This window comes from Acipenser ruthenus, chromosome 6 (assembly GCF_902713425.1).
Source record: "Acipenser ruthenus chromosome 6, fAciRut3.2 maternal haplotype, whole genome shotgun sequence".
In the NCBI taxonomy this organism is placed as follows: domain Eukaryota; kingdom Metazoa; phylum Chordata; class Actinopteri; order Acipenseriformes; family Acipenseridae; genus Acipenser; species Acipenser ruthenus.
The window spans coordinates 48,959,769-48,984,338 of NC_081194.1; the positions used below are offsets into that span (position 1 = coordinate 48,959,769).

The window sequence follows — 24,570 nt, forward strand, 5'->3', positions numbered from 1 at the left end:
TTTTTATCATACTCCAGATATTTGTGTACTGTTTCATGACATATTGTGCAGGATGTTCAATAGCATCTTGTAAAATGTAGGGGATCCTGAGCAGTCTTGAACAGTATTCTGTGTAAGGTTGTAATAATATATTTCACTTAGCTGACACTTTTATCATGGCTCACACATTTCCATTCATACAGCTCATACAGTTTAGGATTATTGGTACATCCCACAAGATCATTAATTGTAGAAGACCCATATTCAGAATGATCGATTCTATACAGGATCTTACAAGATCCTGTGGGATGCTGACAGGATCCTCCAAGATCTTGTAGGATCCTATAGGATTTAGGAGGATCCTTCAGGATCTTGTCAAAATCTTACAAGATCTTATCAGGATCCTTCAAGATCCTACCATTGCTAGGATACAAAGTGCTGCAAGTGTGATTGTTGGAGAGTTTTGCGGCAGACGGCATGTTTTGAAATGTTAGCAAGAAAGCTGCAATAAGCAGGTCACTCGTTTAAAGTTTAGAAGCAGTTGTTTGAACCCTTATTCAAATATAACAATTGGCGACAAGGATGGCGGAGTCTTTGTTTGTGCCACCACCACCGATTTTGGCACCCTAGTGAACTGCTAGTTAGATTCTTTCAAAACGTACCCGTTAGCAATACGTTTGAAAGATGTGGCTGATCCACACAAACGCACACTGTTTACACATGAAAGCCAAGTGTATATTTTTTAACACTGGGTCCTGCTCCCACTTATGATGATGCAATCACTTTCTTGCTTCTCACTTAAGAGCCACTCATAGCATCCTCTTCCAACGGTTCCAGTTTAGACAACGGCCGAAACAACCTGGTGAGTCTGTCACAGTATATATCTGCCCCAAGGGAGCTAGCATTTTCCTGTAAATTTAAAGCACTGCAGCACCAAATTATTAGAGACCGGCTAATTGAGAAGACATCTAGTGCACAAGTGAGAAAGAAAGATTACTGCTGGAACCTGATGATTTAACATTGAATAAAACACTTCAGATAGCCAGCCAAGTAGAAGCAGCTCCTAAAGATGTGCAGCAGCTCACAAAAGTGTCCTCATTAGCTACAGCCACAGACCCTGCAGTGCAGAAAGTTCAGCAGCTTTAGTCCTCATTAGCCACGGACTCAGACCCTGCCGTACAGAAAGATCAGCAGCTTCCTGCGCGTCCTAGGCCCCGTTGTAGGTTTCACCAGGCACAAATACAAAGCCTCTGACTGCCCCGCCCGGGGCCCACAATGCAGAAATTGCAACAAACCGAATCACTTCACCAGGTGGTGTCACTCCACCCCAGGCCAAAAGCCTGCCCAGTCACAAGCCCAGTGCTTCTCACCAGCCACAGTTCACACAATCCTCAACCTCAACTCCTTCATGTTTTAAGACTCGCACAATACATCTAAATAACATACGCATACCCCTGCTCTTGGATACTGGGGCCAAAGTGCACCTTCTAACTGCAAACAGTTCTTCGCCACCCAACCCCTGCAACACACCTCGACTGCTCTCAGTGGTTATGGACATTCGAAAATTGATGTGATGTGCATCTGCAGTCCCACTTTCACATTCTATGTCACGAAACATGGGACCAATCTGATAGGTCTTGATTTATTTACCGGCCTTGGTTTCTTCCTGAACAACTACAGTTGGCAGTAACAACAGCCTTCGCGCTTTAATGGGTTAGGTCTTCTTAATGAATGCCTTCATCAACCTAAAGTTGACCCCTCCATGACCCGTTTATACAACCGTTGCGCTGCATTCCCCTCTCCAAGGGACCAAATGTGTACAAGAGCTGCAACTCCTGCTGTACAGTGGCATTATAGAGCCTATCAACACATCTCCCCAGATTTCCAACCTAATAATATCTGTGAAAATGAAAATATAATATGAACCTTGTTACTCTTCTATAAAGTGCATATCATTTTTAAATTATGCACTAATTTTTTTTGGCCTGAGGAAAATCTTTTACAAATGAACCTGGCTCAAAGACATTAGAGGCTTTCAAAACCTCATTATGATTCCCTTTCTGAGGTTCTGTAACTTTAAAATCCATCAAATGCTTTGATAAACTGCCTGTGCTGCTACACAATGAGTTTTATTAGAAAAAAAGATTAAAAGAAAGAAAGAAAGAAAGAAAAAAAGAAAGAAAGGACACTCTTCTACTTTAAACTCTACTGAACTAAATTTCTAACATTTTATCATCAGCTCTTCTTTGACGGATTTGTTTCTGTGCAGTTGGTATGTACACAGCTTCAAAAACATCCTTGCTAAAGGAAAACTGATAGCAAATAGAAATAATTTTTGATAGCTGCGATACACACACACACACACACACACACACACACACACACAATATATAGATAGATAGATAGATAGATAGATAGATAGATAGATAGATAACTAAATAGAATAACATAGAATTGAATGGTATGGATTGGAAGTGACAAGACCTTGAAGTGATTTAAAAAGAAATAACTTTTCTGTGCCTTTTGATCTTGGAATACATGCAATTAATTCCTAATCTAGGACAACTACACAGTTCTTCTTCCTAAAGGTACTCACACAGTGCTGGGGGCACACAACAATTAAATGTAAAACTAATAAGAAACAAAGTCAAGTAGATAAACTTTTCAACTACTGTAGTGTCTTCATCGGTGTACACAATTTTAGTACAAAAGCTCTTAAATTATAAAAGCCTATCTTTAGAAAACTTTCAGAATATTTAAATCATCCAAAACTTTAAAATGCTACAGCAGCTGCTCGAATAACATGGTGTTAACTTAATCAGTGAATCTCAGCAACAAACAATAAATTAGCTGCAACACACATTTAGTTCAGTGTCAATTAACACATGAGTTTACATCATTTAATTTCACTCTTACCATTTTCCTTTAGTTTAATTGCTCTCTCCTACTCGGTTCTTTGATAAAAAAAAAAAGTTCTCAAAGCAAGTACATGTTCTGATAATTTCAGTAAGAAAATTAGTTATATTTGTATTAATGTGACTGCAGTATTTCATGCTCCTTTTTAATTTTTCAAGTGCTTTTTTTTTTTTTAGCTATCACAATCCAGCCTTGGTGACCCCTCAAGGCCAGTCCTCTGCCTCAAGGCCAGTTCCAGGGCTATTCTTGTTTTGAATCTTGGCCACGAGTGTTTGGATTTGGATGTCATTGGTCTGAGGACTTCAATGACAAGGAGTTTTGAACTAGTAACATGTAATTTACCGTACTGATAAATGTTATTGCTAATTTTCATAATAAAAATAAGAAACAGATGGTGGCTATTTAGATAAATGTGTTTGTTTTCTAGTTTTTGAAAAAAAAAAACTTCATTTGCACAATTTGTTTTTACAATTATTGTGTTTTCTTTTTTTCTAAACTGTTAACTGTTAACCAGCTTTGAATCCAGCACTATCACAACTTTATTTGTGTCAATGTCTAAGATTCTAAAATACCCCCTGTGACAGTGTGCCTCGCCCCTGTGTGCATTTGTGTGTTATATGTTGTATGTTGCGTGTGTTAATGTTGGTGTATTGTAGCTGGTACACGGGATATAAATGGGTGTGTGCAGCATGAGTATTTAAATTGTATAATTGTATTTAGGCACGAGGATGGCACATCACATCACGTGCATTTAAAGTATTAGTATGTGAACACGGGAAAGTGCACTGTAATTAATTCACGTGCAGTTGTACCGAGATTCCAATTGAATGATTGACTAGCAATCGAGTCTCGGTACAACTGCATAAAAGCAGCATGTTTTCACTCACTCGGGGTTTGTGTGTTCGGTGAGTGGAGAACGGGATAGGAGACGGAGGTAATAGTTGTAAAATAATAAGTAGTTAAACCTGCTCACCGTGTGTTGTCTGTATAGTTTGTTTTGTTTGTCTTTTTGTTTTGGCAATGAGTGCCGTGTCCTTTGTGTTTTATGTTCAAACCTTTTATTTTCTGTTTTATTATTAAATGCTGAGCGCGATCACACGCTCAGCTTCATCAAAACCCCAAGTCTCTGTGTGTTACTTCCTGTTTCTGGTCTGACGTCACCCACTGCAGCCGTCTTTGTGACCCCCCCCCACCCACCCCCCCATTTTTTAAACTGTCTAGAGGGAAATGTCATGAGCAGCCCAACGTATCCTGTAACAATGCCCTCCCATGTAAGTTTGCAAAACTAAATTGGCAGACTATCCTATATATGTTAGCTGTCACATTTAATTTTTGTCCTACATTTTCTCCTTTCCACTTTGCTGTTCAACAAGAGACAGTTATGTACAGGCTGCACTGTTTATTCAATCAGTGCCAGTACATCAGCTGTGTGTACCGAACACATTTGCTTTTTCAGCAGTTATAATATTTATTTAACTTGGTCCTTCCCCCTCCTGATATCTTGGTTCAAACATAAACTGAAAATTGATAATATAACCACAATCATCTTCACTAGAATGAAACTTTTAGGAGGTGCTAAATAACAACGGGCAGCAAAAATATTACAAACCTAACAGAATATTATTGTTTTCTGCACAAGTTTCTATTGTCAAGAATCATTGTGTTCAGAAAAAAAAAGTTTAATGCATATTTTAACAAGTGAACCAAATTATGTATTTGATAAGATCTTCCGGTTTCAGTTCTGTTAATTTGCACTCAACTTAAAATGAACCAAACTGTTAAGATCCTATATACAGTTATAAAAACAGCATCACTACAGACACTAATCTACACAACATTAACATGCAGGCTAAATTGGTGACAGCTTAACTGATGCAGCAGTTGGTGCTCTACAGAGGATGGCACTAAAATGTTTTAGCTAGGCAGTGACACAGAAGAAGTTCTCTATTGCCTTTTTCTGTGCTACAATTGCCCTTGAAGAAAAGCAAGAAAGTCACTGTCTGAGAGCACTATAGGTCTTATCTCTACTGAGGTGTCATTCTTGATCTGAATGAGTGAAGTGAATGAGGTACAAACAATATGTCAGATTGGACGATAAAGATTACAGTGCACAAAACCATTTACAATATTATAATGGACCAGCCGGGGATCGATGCTTTACCAAAGCTACAGACTAGAGCAAGCGTCTCACGCAAAGAGCACCCATTCTTGAGCAGACTATTGGCACATCTTCCTTGACACTTAGACTAGTCATAATGCGAAGAGAGGGTGCAGCGACCAGTACAAACTAAAAGCAATTTGTCTTCAGAGTTTTGGAAAAACAATGTACTATTCTCTTATCAACCAAATATCTTTCCGCAATACGTTATGCATACCAAATATGCAGATACCAAAGTTGATGGCAGCCCAAAGCTCCTTTACAATCCTTCCTGCTTGAACTGGCCATGATAACAAGTTTTTATTACAGCAGTACAGAGCTTAATATGAATACCTAACTTTATAACCTTGGTAATACACTGACATGTCAAATCATCCAAGAACAATGGCGACCACACTTTAGAGTACAGTAGATTCTATGAAAGCATCAAAAAATGTACATTTTAGTAAGGACAAGAAAGTTTCACGGAGATAATTCTCTGCAGTCTGACTAGTTACCATCTGAATAAGAACAAACAGGACATATAAAAGAAATGTCTTAACAGATACAATTCTAACAGGGTCCAACTGTAATACATTCGAAAACCCAATTATTCGATGGAACCAATGAAAATTAAGATACACCCTCACGGTATATGTCTAACCTGACAGCATTTTTTTTTTCTGCACAAGTTTCTGTGAGCTTATCATTTTACTAAAATAATAAATGAATTAAAAAAATGACATAAGGGCTGCCAAAAATAGATAGTGTTCCATTAATACTTTTGACTGACATATCTCATTCATTTTGGATTACAATGAGCCTTTGTGCCTGTCATGGCAGATTTCCTTTATATCATGCATCATTCATGCATTGTCTCCAACGTTGTGAAGAAGGTAGCATGCATACAATTCAAATGAAGTGCTGATTGAACAGTAAAAGGATGAAGACCCTTTTGGGGACAGTTAATGAGCCATCTTTTTATAATGAAGTTAATAGTACTATTTCTGATAGAAAATTAGAAAGTAATGGCTTTTAAGGCAACCTGTAGGGACTGTTTTAAAGTAAATTCCAATTACAATGACTTCAAATAAAAAGGTCTATCTTACATTAACAATTTAAGAAGACAAATCTGCATATCATGTTACAGAGCAAAATGCCTGGTGTAAGACAGCAGGGTGTATACTGTATAACCCAAAAGGGAATGAGGACAAAGCAATCTCTATTGTAACAATTACGATTATATGATTGATGTATTTTAAGGTAGGCCAGGGACAGAAAACTGCATCAAAATAAATAAAAAAAATACAAACAATCAGGAATATGAAGAACAACAATATCTATATTGTGTACAATGTAAACTTTTGGGAGAACCCTTCAGTCAATAGAGAGAAAAGTCTCACCAATGTGTACATTTCTGTTTGTAAATGCAGCCACCATACATACGGTGTCCAAATTAGGACATCGTCATTTCTCACGTCTCAGCGTCAGTTATCAGGAATTTCTTTGTCATGGATCATTTAGTTTGGAGATCAGTTGTCATTTCTCAATAATTTTTTCTGTCATCCCTCGTGTTTTTTATGTCAGCCATTATTTGTATCAGGTATCATTTGTATTTTGTGTCCGTCGTCACTCGAATTTCGAGTCATGGAAAACCTCTGTCAACGAAATTCTCTGTCAACCATCAGACAGCATTTTTTCTGGGACTTAACGTAACAGCCAATCACGTTTCTAAGTTTGCATATCCTATGATTTCATTGGCTACGGCAAATGTCAATCAACTGAAAACAAAAACTGGTAATTGTACAAATAATTGTCTTTGTCATCTTTTTTTATATTTTCAGCTCTTAAACTAGTGGAGATTGTTCAGATAAGTGTTCAATCCAATAACTGTCAAGGCAGTAGTTGTGAAGCACTGTTTTAAATTCCAGCAATACATTTTATTATTATTTATTTCTTAGCAGACGCCCTTATCCAGGGTGACTTACAGTCATAAACAAAAATATATTTCAAGAATACTTTTACAGTCATATATAGTATTAAAATGTGAGCGTGTGTGTATGTGTGTGGCCAATGAAATCATAGGATATGCAAACTTAGAAACGTGATTGGCCGCCCCCTGGAAGCTCCCGTCCTCGGTCGGCAAAAGAAAAGCCTGGACTCGAACTCGCAACGTCCAGACTATAGAGCGCATCCTGCACTCCACGTGGAGCACTTTTACTGTATACGCCACTCGGGAGCCCAAGACATGCACTTTTTAAAAACATTTTTTAGAGGCTTAGGTGATGTACAAGTGCTGAAATCATTATTCTCCTGGATAAGACTTATGAGATTAATGTGGTCCTTGCAATGCCAAGAGGGTTGCATTTACAAAAGCAATGCAAATTAAATCGCCTATTATTGTCTTCATGGAACATTGCTACTCAAAGTGAAACAATGTGACTCGTGTCTATTGTGATCCTCTGTTGAACCCCAGGTATCGTCAAAGAGGTCCTCGTGAGGACTGGTTATAAGAACCCTTTGTATTGTATTTTTCAGCTTCTTGGAAACTGGAGGATTCAGCTAAAGCACATATTTCAGTTAGGGCCTGCAGCTGGGAAGATGAGCAGGCAAATGAGAGGCAAACTGTTCAGCACTGTACAGCTGCAGACTTAACCTCCTGATGGAATGCCACTTAAGAATCCTAGCACGATGCTGTAAAAAAGGTGAATTACAATTATCTTTACAATTCAGTTTACATTTTTAAATTAATAAGCAAGGCAGCATAAGATCAACTTGACAGCATAGTGAAGAAATTCATAGGCTGTAGGAAATATTATCTCTTGCAGATACAAGGGCAATTGGTTAATATATGGTTGCTATGGGGGATGCTAAGTAGAAGGCCTCTCTCTCTTCTTATCTGGGGAATGTATGGGATGATGTGGCAAGTAGATGGTGGGGGTTTAGGTATATCTACTGTATTATGCTGGTCACTAAGTGCAGCTGGAAAAGGGAGAAGAGAGGTGACATCACCAGCGAAGTATTAACCTGTTATCTGTTACTCTGTATCAGGGCTAGTTCATATACTCTAATAGTAGTGAATTTCTCTGTATAATATTTTGCTTGTATGTTTATAATAAAACCTGACCTGAAATTGTGTGTCGTGTTTGGTGCTTACCCTCAGTGTCGTCTCAAGAAATATTAAGGAAACTGTAGGCCTTGTTTTCTTACACATGCCTGTTCTGTTTAAAATAATCTTGCTTAATACATGTAATATGCGGTATAATGTTGTGTTATTAGTATTTGATATTGATTTTGTTGTATTTCCTTTCTTCTGAAATTTAAAAAATGTATTATATATATATATGCTTTTTTCTGCTCTCTGTATCTTTTATTAAAAATAAACTATGCATATTATTTTAAGACATCCTTGTCAGCCATTGAGAATCTTTAATACACGCTGTGTATAAAGTACAGAATATTTGCTTTAGAGAAATTAATAAAAAAGCTTCAAATACCATATTAATAATAATTATTTCTATTCAGGGATTCGAGGTAGATTTTTTTCTGTTCTGGTGCGGCTCCGAACCAAATCGGAATTTTCGGCTCTGGTTCCGAATGTTCAGAACGGCTGATTTTGTTCCGTTTCGTTTTGGTTCAAATGAAATGAAATACCAGTTAATACCGGTTCAATTTTTTTTCTAGCCAAGTAGGCAATTGTATTTGTGTTCATAGGTCTTCATTTTCTCGAATTAAAACAAAAAAGCATGAAATACAGTAAACTCCGGATAACTCGGCACTCAAAGGGAAAATGGTGTCTCAAGTTATCCGTCTGTATCAATAAATGCACTTACTTCCTGGCTATTGAAACAACAGTGCCTATGTTGCAGCCTTAAAAGGAAATAACAGCAGTCCGCTTCTTTTTTCTTTTCTCCGTTGCAACTTTCTTTTGTCTCAGTTCGAGTTTACAATGTTTTTTTTTTTTTAAAAAACAATTAAAACAGCAACTTTTCCCAACAATAAAATAATTATAATGGTATAAAACTAGTTAGAAACTACTTAGAACAAGAATTTTGTACCCCCTTCCTGTAAATAAAGTGTTTTCTTGATTTATACCATTGCAGCTGTTTTGTTTAGAAAATATACCTTTGTACTTTTAAAGTATAAACCCTCTACAAGCATTTTTTTGTGGTTGATATTCAACAAGAGCAAGGACCTGTATATTCCATTTAATCTGTTAAAGTGTGACATGTCAAAAAAAAAAATCTGTTAATACTAATTGAAAAAAAAAATATATATATACTGTATATATATAGAGCTATCCACAGATTGACTTTGAAATAAAGTATTGTGTTACTGGAACAGACAGGGAACACGGTGCAATTACCCATGGGGGCGCTGTTGAAGCTCATGTATGCATATCACATAGTTAATTAACAATAAGCAGCTATATGTTTGATCATTCATTTTAAATCTCCTGAGCTAAAATCATGTAAGATCATGCAAGCCAAACTCAAATTACTAGGTTGTGTTCTTTGCTGGGTTCTCCCCAGGAATTCCGTACAGCCGGACGGCAGAACATTATAGCCAGGAGCACTTTTAACAGAAAAATAAACTTGCCTTACCTTAAATATATAATACAACAAAAAAAATGAATAATGTCTTGTCTTTCGTTGACTATATCTGGTTGCTCTTTTTTATGTTCTACATTTTCTTTTTCATTATTGTTTTTTATTATGGTAAATTACCATGCTTACTTAGGCACTCTATGATTTGACTGGGGAAAGATAACGTAGGGTTTTGGGAGTTCACATAAAAAAACCAAACAAAAAAAAAAAGGCCTGGCGAGAACCCTACTTTGTATATATATATATATATAAATTAAACTTAGATTTGAGGGCAGAGGCATGTGTTGTTATTGCTTTTACTGAGTAGTATAATGGTTGGCAGCAAATACTATTTAAAAAAAAAATTCTACATTGATCACACATCATTATTATTATTATTTAATGTGATTAATACAGAACTCAATAGCGGAATCAGTCTTCAAATGATCTGAAAGACAACACCCCAGCAGGGTGCACAACGAAAGTTTCCTTTATCACAAATCATTGGGTCATTGTGTCCCCCATGGCTGGTTCTGTGACACTTCCAAAATTCAGCACTCGATGTCAGCTACATGTAGAAGAGCCACAGCATGTTTGGATATAACACAAGAAACTTTAAACTAACCCTGATCACGTTGGTCTCTACTGCCAACTATCAGATATGTAATTGCATGCATTCATAGCAATAGGATTTGACAAGTGGATTGTTAAAGTCTGCTCCACAGCAGTATGCACGCCATATTAACTTAGTTTCTTACCTTTGGGTATTTCAATTTGAGTGTTTTGTGCATTTCTCGAAAATGACTGTATTTCCTAGTCCAAGACTGCTATCTATCAAAATATTAAAACATATTTCAAGTATAAATATGGACCACATATACCCTAAAGCAAAAAAGAACCCCCCCCCCCCCCCCCCCCCCCGAAAAGACACACAGTGCACAGTACACTCTTAATATAGGCATGCTCCACTTATAACTGAATCCAAGGGACAATGGAAATCAGTACTTTATAAACAAAGTATGTAGTAAACACCATTCCAAATGCTGTATGTAACTGTGAACAGAGGTACCTTAAATACAAACAATACAAGAAAGCTTAACAGCCAAAGAATGGGAGTTTATTATTTGTACAAAATATGCCCCTGTGAGCCATACACTGTAATAAGTACTACCATTTTACGAATTTATGTTTTCGCTAAATATATTAAAAATTGTATACGTTATATGTTTAAAATGTAACGGCTGTGCCAACAAAAACATAGAAGACTAAAAGTAAACAGCAACTGTTTTTTCTGTCTGACGTCAAATGCTGCCGTGACGTCGTTTAGTCCCAGATGTACCTTATTTACGCAAAATATCTACCTGTGGAACAGGAAAACTGTACGTAATAAAACGGTACTATATATATTAAACTGTACGTATTAAATGCAAAACATCTTCCCGTGGAACAGGGAAACTACCTATTAAACTGTATATACCTTATAAACGAGTCAATTTTAACCAGAGTAATTCCCCATTAAAGCCCATGTTATTTGGCAGGGACATGCCTCCTCAATACATTGTAAACGGAACTCTGTTATAACAGGATCTGTTGTAAGTGGAGTGCAGCTGTATAACATGGCTTAAATGTGTAAGCATTTTTCTAGATGCTCTAAATGTTCCAAATGCATTATGTTACTATTCTACATGACATGGTACATAGCTCCCCTTGAAAACAAACCTTTAACCTTTATTTTAGAACAGCTTACATGTTTATTTTGAGATCTTCAGTGCTTGGGACAATGGTAATCCACATAGATGCCATTTTGAAAAAAATCAAACTTGAAACCTGAGAAATCCGATCTTTGGTTGGAGCAATTGACAGCCCTTTAATTTACTTATGTATATCCTGAATCCACATTTTTAAATGCAACAAAAAATAAAAAAGGCTTAATTTTTTTTAAAAAAAACATGATGCTAATTTGGCTCATTTAAAATATAAAGGCCATTCACCTTTATGTGGGATAGCATTTTATTGCATCAAACAGCAGACATTTTAAATGAATGAAGTTACGTATAATTAAAACTGCCTGCGCAATCTTACAATTGATGAAAGTACAGTGGGACAGCATGTTGATGAAATTATTATTATCTCAATTTTAACTCAATTTGATCTTGCCATATCTAAAATGGATTTTATATATATCACGCTCTGAGCTCTACTGTTATATAGAAAAAGTATGATTGGCTCAAAAATTCCATATAATAATTATTGGGCCCTTAAATATCATATATTCTGGTATAAGCACATAATTACATACTTACAGGCATAAATAAGCCTTTGGAGCTATTTCGGCCCTAATAGTTCAATCTTGATTAACGACAGTTACAAAGAAGACAATAACTGTCATTTAAATCTACACATCGTTTGTGAGGTCTAGCCATTAAGAGTATAATTGCTGCTCAATTTATATTTCAGTATTGTCAAAAGGTGATTCAAAAGAAATAAAGGTGTTTGAAAATAATCATATTACTGAAATTATGGGCCAGGTGTTTCCTCCAGTTAGTAATTTACTTTTATTTTTTTAAAAGGAGAAAAGAGTATAACATAAAGTGCATAACATGTGAACACACTGTAATTTGCCAAAAGGTTACACACTGAAAATGACTAAGTTGACTAAACTGTATGTGGTTAAAGTTAACCAGAGATTGCATGTTCCATCATTTCTTTATATACAGTTTGGTTAGAAATCTGGATTTTTGGATATTTCTTAATTATGAAAAACACTGACTTTATTTAATTTATCATAACATTTAGAATTTCTTTAAGCACGGAAACAACAAACAGTATATATTTTCAATGATTTTTGCCAGTGACCATAGTATAATATATATAGCTACCCTAACATACTAAAGGTTTACTGATGCTATTTACAAAGCGGCACATTGTTAATTGATGTTTCAATGTTTAATTGACAGCAAAACCCACATACTCAAACCAGAATTATAAGCTGTACCTTTACTTATGTGTGAATCACAAAAATGGTCAGCTTATAGAAATATTTACCCTGCACCAGGTCCAGAGTCCACACATTTTAAGATTAGAACTGCCATTGCAGTTTAGGAAAGTGATCTAATATGTTATGTATCATCTTCTTGTTACATCAAATTGTTTGGAATTTGTTCCATTGCCTTTCTTATTCAAAAGTTCTGGTGATTGCTTTCCCTGTTGATGTCACAAATGCTAATTAAACAGCCACTAAACCTAAATAAGCATTTCTGCAGGATTGAAACCATTTACACACAAGCCTATTTCCTATGCTAAAATCATTTTTTAGAGGTGTAACACCTGCCTGCATTCATGTGTGTGTTTCTAACCCACAGTATCTTGATAAGTAAAACTTGATTGCACAATTCAAGCAGTAATTTTCTGTGCCGAATAGCACTACTCATCCAAGATGGGAAATTTCTTTGAAGACCTGCCTGGGCAGTTCAGTGCTGAATACCATAGTTATTGCCTTGAGATGTGCAAATTACTTTCCTTAACATAATTCACACTTCTAGTACTTGTTTTATTGCATATAATAATACAAAAAAACAAAAAGTTTCTATGAACAATCCTCCACTGTCACTTGAGAATGAGAACACAAAATAAAGATCAATAGGGATAAATGCTTACATTTACTTCAAACTCATGGTGCTCATTCTTCCCCTGTCCACGCAGGACATAGCGTGGAATACTAATTTTTACTGGGTCCTTCAGGCTGTCTACATTCACTCCTAGAGGATGTGCAACCAGCCGCTGCCAAAGCAGACATCAGAAAAGAAAAGGCAGAGGACAAATAGGATCAGTGATTAGAAAATGAATCACTATACACTGACAACCTTAAGTTACTCACAACACATGGCAATATATACAAAAAAGAAGAAAAAAATGTGTAGTTTAATACTAGGATAACAACCATGTAACGTTTGACCTTTTTTACTATACACTGCATTCATAAAAATAAATCTGAAATACAAATATTTGCAATTTGTGACTGTGACTTAACTAGCTGTTTAATGTATCATCCCATTTAAAAATGGAATTACTTGCCAATATGATTTCCGGCTGTATTTCAGCCATATAAAGCTTAATTCTGAATACATTTAACACTATCAAAATAACATGTTATGTGGAATACATAACATTCTATCTGGAATGTAATTAGAATTCTCTCTCATGTAAAGACAGTATTCATAGTATTTCCATATGAAACATGAATTGCATGAGCAGCCATGCACAATTGTTCTCTGTAAAGGATTGCAAGTAAACATTAAAAATAAAAAGAAAAAAATAGAAGAATTAAAAAGGGAAATGTATCCTGCTTTCTTGTGAACCATACATTTAAAATATATTTCTATGAAAATATAGAGTGTGACCACTGATGAACCCCAAAGTTATATGATCTTTATGAAAAACTACAATCTCTGGTCATTTGCACTGTAAATATCAGTAATTTAATATGTATGTGTGGCAAAGTGTCTTGCAGTGTGCAGGTGCAGGAGTGATGCGGTGATTAATGAAAAGGCCGACAACAAGAATGCAATGGTGGTTTATTTATAATTCCGGTCTGGCGACCACAAATAATAGATCCCAGGCAATACCCAGCTATGGGTATTGCACTGTTAACAAAAATGGGTTTACAGTCTCAAATAATAAGCACAGTCAATTTGCAACAAAACACAATACAAAACACGGTCACCAGTCCTGGGCAGGGCTGGATTTAAGGGGGGGCAACCGGGACATTTGTCCGGGGCCCTGAGCTGCCGAGGGGGCCCACGGCCCAGGTTGAAATAAATACGTAAATAAAAATCGCTATTTTACAGTTTAAAATCCAACGACTTGCACCGTGATCGCGCTAGCTAAACACTTGCGTCTCTTACTGGTCATGCGCGCACTGGAGGACGGCGAGAGAGCGAGAGTGAGAGATAGAGCGCAAGAGAGAGAGACTTCCGGCATGCGGAAAAATGCTTTTTTTTACCTTATTTAAAGCCGCTATAGAGCTTTCAAAACAACAGTACATTAAAGAAGACTAATTGTGAATTATTTCACAACCATTCTTTTACCTGTGAACCCCAGGAATAATTTGTGAAAACAGATGGCATGTCACAGTTGTCACAATTGGACTGCACCACTCATTCCTGGAAGGCTCAATCACCCCAAGTTCGAGCATCGCCCATACCTCTTCCGCGCTTGAGTGCCACTTGTCCAGTATATTGAGAGGGGCGGGAGTAGCATCTGCCCTGACTGGCCCAGTAACCTCGCCTGTCACACTGCGTTCGACCCCCTTTGACTGGCGTTTGTTGCCCTTGTCGCAGTCTCTCACCAAACCCCAGCCTCGTCTCATTAATGCTCCATCTCATTTTCTTATCTGTCTCTCTTTATTTGTTTTTCTAGGATGAAAAAGGGGGGAAAACATTTCAGTTTGAAAGGGAAAAACATCACCAATTATTTCCCTTTCTTTCTTTTCTGCCACGATTATGTGTGCGGTCGAGACTGCCATTAATTTCACCAATTCTGTATAGTTTGACCAGTCTCGGCCCAGAATAACTGGGTGTGGTAGCCTTTCCGCCACCCCCACTATTAGGTGACGTTTTATCGGTCCTACCGATAAATATGCTTTTATGGTGGGGTATGTCATCATGTTTCCATGGATACAGGAGATAGCCACCTGACCTTGTGGCTTCCATGACATACCGCCTAGGAGAGCTGTCCTAATTAAGGTGTGCTGACACCCTGTGTCCCTAAAACAACATTAACAATACAAGGCCCCTCCTGACCAATTTCAGGTGCCCAATTACACACCGTCATGTCACACTCCATTGCAGCGGGGCATGACGGTTGGTTGCACCTAAAACAAGTTGGGAGGACAGAGAGCACACTGGTTAGATATCTGTCCCGTTACTGGTAGGGCAATGGGGCAGGGGCAGCACCTCTACCCCACCTGGGGGCCAACCTTGGTTTCCATGAAGGGGAGGCAAGGTGGCCTATTGGGGTCGATGGTCTCAGAGGTCTGGATCCCGGTGGGAGATAGAGATGAGTCGTGAGTATCCTCATCCGGGTGGAGACCAGGGAGTCTTCAAAGTCCTCGGCCAGTTTCACAGCATCTTCCAGGGTGTCGGGGTTGTGGTGTCGTATCAAGGCTTGGGTTTCGGCACCGACCACATGGCAAAACTGCTCCACTACAATCGCCTCCCCCATTTGCAGATTGGTTTTCTTGTGGGGGGTTAGCCAGTGTACCATGTGGTCACACAACCTTTGCGCGACCACCCTGGGCCATGTATCCGGGGACCTTTGGTACTCCCTGAACTGTACCCAGTGCGTCTCTGCGGTGATGTTAAGGCAACGTAGGATGGCCAGCTTCACCAGGTCGTAACTGGCGGTGTCCACATCGCTCATTGCCTGGTATGCTGCCTGAGCCTCCTCGATCAGACTGGGTCCCAGCTGGCTCACCCAGAACTCCCGCGGCCATGACGTGGTGGTGGCTAGCCGCTCAAATGCAACCAGGTACGCCTCCGGGTCATCCTCCTCCATCATCTTCAACGCCCAGGCTTTAGGGGCCGTCGTTGCAGGTGCTGTTTTAGAGTGTTGCATTATTGCCAGCCCTACCCTCTCAATGAGTGCGGTGTAACACTCCTCTCTCCTTCTCTCCTCTGCCTCCCGCCTGCTGTCCAGTGCCTCCAGCAGCTCCACCAGTGCATTGCTGTCCATAATCTGGCTGTCTGACACCACGTGTGGCAAAGTGGCTGGCAGTGTACAGGTGGCAGGAGTGATGCGGCGATTAATGAAAAGGCAGACAACAAGAATCCAAGTGCAATGGTGGTTTATTTTTAATCCTGGTCTGGCGACTGCAAATAATAAATCCCAGGTTGTTCTCTAACCAAAACGAAGGAACAGATTATGTCGCTTCGTCCCCTATTTGTACCGTCAAACATGACCCCTTGGTAAATGATTGCAGCCCCTCCAATCCGCGGCTGCCACATCATTTCACTTCCGGGTTGATGAGTTAGTGCACCGAAGCTCTGCCCCCATTCTAGATGACCGACTTTCTTTTAATCCTGGGAATGAAGTGTCAGGACAAACAGTCCAGGGTACTCTGTTCCCGTTACTTAGCGCTCTCACAGATCTGGAGGGAGATTTACCACCAAAGATCATTCTATTTCTGTCACAGTATGTCACAGATATAGGCTTGTAATTAAAATTTGCACCTGCATTATACTAACTGGATGAAAATAAATCCAACAGCTACAAGGACCCTAATAAATGGTGTAAATTAAGAGCATGAATAAAAGAGGGCATATAAACTCATACTCTAGTTTAAACCAACTTTGATCGATCAGTTGGAAAAGGGCAAGTAGCTTTCAGAAATAATGATGGACTCCAGTGGTTGGAAATGCAAGATGTGGACTACGATATTCAGAATTTGAAGTCTTTAATTGCTTCTTGCAAAGAAAAGGAAGTTTAACATGCCAAAAGAAAACAAAAGTAGCTGCAGCTGTCCATGTATTTTTAAAAATGATTTATTTCTATAAAGTGTGTGCAGTATAAGGTACTGTATAGTATCATAACATGTTAATGCAGCACCATGATCTGTTTTGTGTAATAAGTAGGCTACGGTAAAAGAAAATGTGCTAAAATTGTTTAGTTTAACATCATGTTTTTTTTTGTTTTGTTTTTTTTTAGCATTGTATAGTACGTGTAAGGCAGTAGCATTATTTGTTTTAGCCTATAGGCCAAAAATGAAAAGAAAGTGCACTAGGTTATTAATTTGATTTTACTAGGCTACTGTGCTGTACAGCTTACGGCCGCTGTATCACTCCATCATTATTATTTACAGGTGTTTGCCATAAGGCTCTGGACATTATTGATTAAATCAATAAACACCCTTGCACCTGGAAATCATTGTCTGTCTGTTTTGTATCCGCTCTGCACTGAACACACCTGTATTCACCTACCACTTTGCCACAGGCGGCTATCGAGCTCCAATGGATAAGGCCATGGGCCAAATTATAAATGTGAATGTATTATGTACCTGTCAGCTATCATGTTCATGTTGGGCATAACTGTTTGCCAATTGTTCATGTGCCCATCAGGCATCAGGCATATATTTTGCAATCAATAAATTGTTATTTTCTACTACTAAGTCTTCTTCCTGAATAATAATATTTCATGGCACAAAATTTCTGCTTTGCAAGTTCTGCATTTTATTTTTTTGTCTTTTGTATTATTGCACTGAACACCTATTCATACACTTGACAAAATAATCATCAGAAATGCTGCCTCTTCTGTAGTGCCAAAAGTACATTTTCAGACCTGTTTGCAGGTTTAAATTATCACTGGGAGCACAGATTACCATGTATTTTCTATTTTGGTCCTGAAGCTGTTTACAGAGATTTTGCTCTGATTCAGAGCAGCTCCAATGTCGCTTGGCAAAAACAAGTTCAAGCCTTGTTGAATCCTTGTCTGCAACAAACACATACAGGTAGTGAACAAAAAAATGGAAACACCTGGGTAAATGAGGGACACCAAGTATATTGAAAGCAAGGGCTTCCACACAGGTGTGGCTCATGCATTAATTAAGCAAATAACATCCCAGCATGCTTAGGGTCATGTATAAAAATGCTGGACAGGCCTGGTTGCCTAAAATTATGGCTAGCATGGCTGCAAGAGGAGACCTCAGTGACTTTGAAAGAGGGGTGATTGTTGGGGCGTGTTTGGCAGGAGCTTCAGTGACCAAGACAGCTCAACTTGCTGATGTTTCACGAGCAACGGTGTCTAAGGTGATGTCGGCATGGAACTCCAAGGGAAAGACATCAACAGCAAAGGGCAACAGTTGGCAGAAGCACATACTCCGGGATCGTGATATCTTCCAGAGACGGTGTGTTTTTCTCCATATTTCCATGTATCATGTAAACAAGGTCTGCAAGGATTTTCTTGAATTTGCAGGTAACCAGCACTCCACTGGCCAGGCTGAATCTGTGATTTTAGACCTCCACAAGTGTAATAAGGTCCCTTCAGGTTCATCCTCTGAGCAACTGTGCCCCTATCAACCAATAGATCTCTGCAGTTGCTCATTTGTCTATTTTTCTTTTCTTGTGACACATTTTGCTCTCATTACCATGCCTTTCTACTAAGACTGATGAGGGCTTTCGCTGATTCCCTCTCAAATAATATTCATTCTGACGTTGCTTCAGCTCTTTACATAATTCCACTGGAATTTCAAAACACATTGATTTATGAGGTGACTGATTCCATTTTTTTAATAGTCTGTTTTGTCCCAACTGTCTTCTTTCTAGCACTCTGGTCCACGAAATGTAACCATTACCACATAAGTGTAGCAAAGTCGTCGCAAGGGCAATATTGCAGAATGACTGGAATGCTACAAGGCTTAGCTGAGAGACTGCCTTGTGCGTTAGGAACCGCAGTAACAAGTAGCTAGGGCAAAAAAATGGAGGGAGAAACTCACCTCTATACCTGTGTTGTAAGGGTCATCTGAGGAGGTGGATGGAAAGCCTCAAATTCCACAGACTGGTTGACATGGAATACCGAGATCGTCTTTGGCAAAAGGCAGGGTACCAAGGTTGAAAACCAGCATCTCCTGGGTCAATAAAGGGCTACTAGGAGCACCATGGCCCGGTCTTGCCTGATTTTCTCCAGGCACAGCGGAAGCAGGGCAAGTGGTGGAAAGGCATACAACAGTTGCCTCATCCACTGGTGTGCCAAGGCATCTATCACCAGCAGGTCCCTGGCTCCTATTATGGAGAACCAGAGGGGACAGTTGGTCGATTCCTGGGAGGCAAAAAGACCTATTTCTGCTCTCCCGAACCTCTCCCAAATGAGGCTTTGGGTGAAGCCTCCACACTGAGGCCAGTTTATCACACCGTAGCGAGAGGAGGTTCTCATGTGCTCAGAGCAAAAGTTTGCGAGCCACGCGATGGAGACTGGGCGACCTGCGGCTGCCCTGGTGGTTGATGTAAGCCATCACTGTTGTGTTGTCTGTACGGACAAACATGTCTCCCTCGAACCTCCTGCAAAAAATGCTGCAAGGCCAGGTAAACTGCCTGCAGCTCCAAAACATTTATGTGGAAACCCTGCCAGGGTGGTTACACACACCTTGCGCACCCCTGCCATTCCACACAGCACCCCAGCCCAGGCTGTATGCGTCTGTGGTGACAACCTCCCTTTTGGTGACACTGACCGGCGCTACGTCGAGGCGTGGATGGGCCGGCTGTTTCCACCAAGAGAGTGCCTTTAGACAGTGATGAGACACTGTCAACAGGCAGTCATGGTTCAACGTGGGCTGAGAAACCCTGCTGTTGAACCAGGCTTGCAGAGAGCGCATGTGTCAGGAGACCCAACAGAAGGGTCTGGGAAGCTGCTGCGATCAAGCCCAACAGGTGTTGCATCGTCAACATTTTGAACGTCCTTCAACTGAGGTACAGGTTGATCTGTCTGAGGTCGAGGATCAGTCATGCTTGGGCACTAGGACATACCTGGAGCAGAACCCTGCCTCCAACTGCAAGGGGTCTATAATGCGAATAGCCAGTTTTTGCAGCAGCGCTGCTAGCTCCTTAGACACCATCATGGGATCCTGCGGGCCTGTGACTGATGTTACATTCATGGCCCGAAAGGGAGGGGGACCGTGCTTGAACGGCAGTGAGTATCCGGTCTGAACGGTAGTAAGCACCCAGTAAGAGGTCCGAGGTGCACTGACACCAATACTCCAGCTGGCTCCCTGAAAAGGGGCCCTGGGCCTGTGGCAGCAAACTCCTTGGCGGAACCTTTTAGAGCCTCCGTGGCGAGTAGCAGGTGCAGCCGGCTGTGCCAGTCTTTGATTGGTTTGCGCACTGTGGGGGGTTGCTTGGGAAGAAACTATCAGTGCAGCCAGGTTCCTGCCAACAGCCTGCCCTTTGAGCTTTGAAACACAGAGCAGGTTCTTATTAGCCAGGCACAGCTCATCCTCAGCAAATATGACTGGTAGGCCACCAGAGTACTATTATAATTGCCTAGCCATGCGGCGAATGCACTGGATAGGCATGTTTGGGGAACACCTCTGAGACCCGGCACTGCTTGTTGGGGCTGGTAGGATCCTTGGACAGAAGCACTAGGAGAAATATTCACAAAACCCACAGAAACTGCGGTTAGTCAGTGCCTTCTTGGTGTGCTCTGGTCTCAGGTAGGAAGAGCATCTGCTGTGCTCGTCTTCAACATGCATGTGTTGCAGGGATAAAACCCAGGCATGATGCAAGTATCGCTGCAGTGTACAGAAAATACCGTACAGGTGCTGCCTCAGTCTGCTTATAAACAGCTATGGGATGGGTCAAGACGGGCTTGGTACCGGACCGGGGATGTAAACAACATTCGGTAGCTAGTCAGAACCGGGATGGTACTGGGTTGGTACGATACCAGGTCGGTATCGTGATGGTACCATGATGTTACCGGATCAGAACCAGGATGGTACCAGGTACCGGGTCAGAACCAGGATGGTACCGGGTCAGAACCTGGACAGTACCAGGTCATTACCGGTATGGTGACTTTAGCACCGAGTCAGTATGGTACCGGTGCGGTAACCTTGGTCCTGGTTCGGTACATTACGGTACCACGTCAGGAATGGAGCAGGTTGGTGACCTCGGTACTGGTAGGGTACGGGTCCACCGGTTCGCAGTTACCGTAGCTAGCACTGTACCGGCATGCACACCTGTACAAACTACTGGCAAAACCACACAGTCAGTACCCACAAGACTGAGAGAAGCGTGCTTGTTAGAGGTACTAACAGCCCATGTAATGGTGATGCAAAAGCAGTCACCAAAAAGCCAGAGAAATATTTTGGAATGAGACTGCAAGCAATCTCAACCAAAATGCGTGTCTCGGTCCAGCACAGCGCTGCTGAGCCCAGCAGCTGTGTGCGTATTTCTGTAAAAAAAAATATTTCTCCACAGAAAACAGTAATAACACAAGTACAGTTCAGAAAATAAATGTCTAGTAAATTAAAGAGCAGCCTGTGAGGATAGCACAAGTCAGCCGGAGCAACTCAAGCTGCTGGCTTCATGCGGGACACAAGGCCACTGCGGGACGTAACAAACAACAGGCTGTAGTGCACAATATACGTGTAATTAATACAATTAAGCTATTACAGCATAAATGTTATGATCCAGTCATAAGCAACAAGTACTTATCTGATACCAGGCTCCCCTGTGTATCAGATAAGTACGTTGAGGTCTGTGCGTGCAGTCCTTTTGTACCCTCGGGGGTGGGCATTACCACGTCACAGGCTCAAACGAGCAGCTTTGGTATATAATATTCAGGTTCGGGGTCTTTAGAAGGTAAAAACCCACGCGGTACATTTCCTACTTGAAAGGGAACTTGTGGAGGTTGATGAAGGTAGCGTGGGTAAAAGCTTGTCACAAGGGCATGGCGCAGAGCAGGAAGGGCTTTTATCCCCAAAGAAAAATAAGCTACAAGCAAATTTCCCTGTTAAATGTGGAGGATAAGATATTCTTCAGTATTATGGCACAAAGGTTGTCAACTTATCTATTGAGCGACACCACCATACAGAAAGCTGGTATGCCAGGCTTTCCGGAACGCTTGGAGCATGTCAGTGTGATCTTGCAACAGATTCAGTCTGCAAAAAAGAAGAAGAAAGAGCTGTAACTGTCCTGAATTCAGCTACATTTGGGCTACATTTCAGTTCTTCAGCGTACCCAGTACTATAACAGGGTTAGTAAAAGCCTACTTCAGGGACTTGCAGTTCTATTTTTCAACTAGAGTATCACAACTTGGCAGTGTCTCAATGCTAGAATCGTGGCAGGTTGTACCATTTCACCACTGACCTTTACCAGTTCAAGCCCTCCTAGTCAAGAATCATCTCCATCATCAAAGGCAAAGTAGTGGATAAGGTGTTCTATATAGATGGAGAGACCATTTCAACAGTGCCAGAAAAGTAAAGTCGGTGGAGGTGATACGAAAGGGATATAAAGGATATGGTCCGAGTGGGAGAGGTCAGACAGCAGGCAGTGCATGCTCTATCCAAGGAGACAAAGAGAAGTAGCAATTGACTGGTTGAGGAGGAATGAGCACAATTGGAGACCTCAAAAGAGAGGTGATGGATCAAGTTAACATCAATGAAAAAGAATAGATGGCTAAGGCAAGTGGTGGATTAAGTCAACATCAATGAAAAGGAATGGATGGCTAAGGTAAGTAGGCTGGGCTGGGTGGGGGATGGAGGGAAGTGGTGCTACAGTGTTACAGCGAAGCTACGTCTTGGTTATTACCCACCACTATTATCCAATTTTATCTTGGCAAAAGCCGAGTCCAATATTAGCATAAAGTAAATAACAGGTACTGTCATTTAATAAAAAATTAAAAGGACAGTACTTTTTAAGACACAGTACCATAGAATACAAGCTTTTACCACCCCCTGCATTCCAAGTTATGAGATACGTTGCAGATGGTGTGTCTGTACTAAAACTTGTTCCTTTGTACCTGCCTCACGTATATGAGTGAATAAAAAAGACTTCATTTTTAATTAAACTTTAAGTTTATGCTTTACTGTTTGTTATTATTTCTAAGATGTATTTAAAATGTTGAAAGATACCAGGTTACCTTCTGTCTTATAGCTTTATATCTTATACTTATAGCAACTTTAGAATGCATTTTTATTTGCAAGCCAAAACTGGAGTGATTTGTTGACTCTTGTTCTGGTTGAATCAAGCAGACACATTTTGCACTAGTATTTAAAGAAGCTGCGTGGAAAGCCCTGCAAAAAGGGCATTACAATAATCGTTTCACGACAAAATAAAGGCCTTCTCATTACCTTGTATCTAAAACGATAGAGTGAGATTATGGTTTAAGTAATTGGACGGAAAATGTTAATTTAGAATCAAAGATGACACCCAAGTTCCTGACTTCTGGCTTTTAAAAGCTTCCGTTAACGAATTAAAATGGTCTCTTATTTTTTGTGCAAAATAATCGACTGTCAATGACATTTATATTAATTGTTGCAATGCATGTAAGAGACAATAACAATTCTTAGCTCTAACCTTTCGTAATGATGCTAAAGGTATCAATGGATATGCAAACCCCAAAGCATGGAAATACAATTTAAGCAATCATGACCCAATTATCCGTTTAATTATTCCACTGGATTAGGAAAAGGGTCCAGCTTAATGAAAATGTTTTGTAATACATTTAATACAAATGTATTAAATGTGTTGAAAGGGAGAGTTCAATGCTATTTTCACCGTTTGTCACGTTGAGCTTCTGTAGTCTTCTTTGTACTTCTTCCTCTATTTAAGTAGTGATTCTGGGTTTATTACAAACAATACAAATCAATTAGTCTGTGTAACAGGGCGAGGTGCCCTGTACAATGTTTTGTTTATTTTATTTTAGAGCGGGGTCCCCCTCCGCCCCTGTGTTTATTTTGTATTGTTTATTTATTTTTATTGTATTATATTTATGATGGCGAAGCGCCGGTTGTTTTGTATTTTAAATGTCGACGTAGCCGTTTGTTTATTATTTAGTAGCGTGGATGGGAAGCCCCATCCACACGGTAATTAGTAAACCCGTGCAGAAGGTGGCCATCTCCCGAATTAATTAGGTGATTTAATTTGTTGCTAATCGAGAGATGGTCACCTGTTATAAAAAGACTGCAGCTCTCCAGCTCTGGGTGGGTGTTGTAAGAGAGGAGAGAGCGAGCAGAGAGACGGCGATTAAAAAACGAGTTTAAAAAATACCACAGGATCAGTGAAGGCTACTGCCCAGCCTGACCTGGGTTTTGTTTATTACTTTTGTGTTCGTGATTTTGTTTTGTTTACTGTTTTATTTTCGCTCTGTGAGCAAGTGGTTTTTTGTTAAAATATTGTATTTATTTTTGTTTTTGTAAATAAAAACGGCGCGAGCGCCTTTACCTGCAGTACTCCCTGGTGTCAGTTT

At 39.9% G+C, this 24,570-nt stretch overlaps 1 pseudogene; it reads right to left on the bottom strand.

The window, feature by feature from the left end:
* LOC117410424 (kinesin-like protein KIF16B) overlaps positions 1-24,570 on the bottom strand; it is a 130,818-nt pseudogene that overhangs the window by 23,972 nt on the left and 82,276 nt on the right.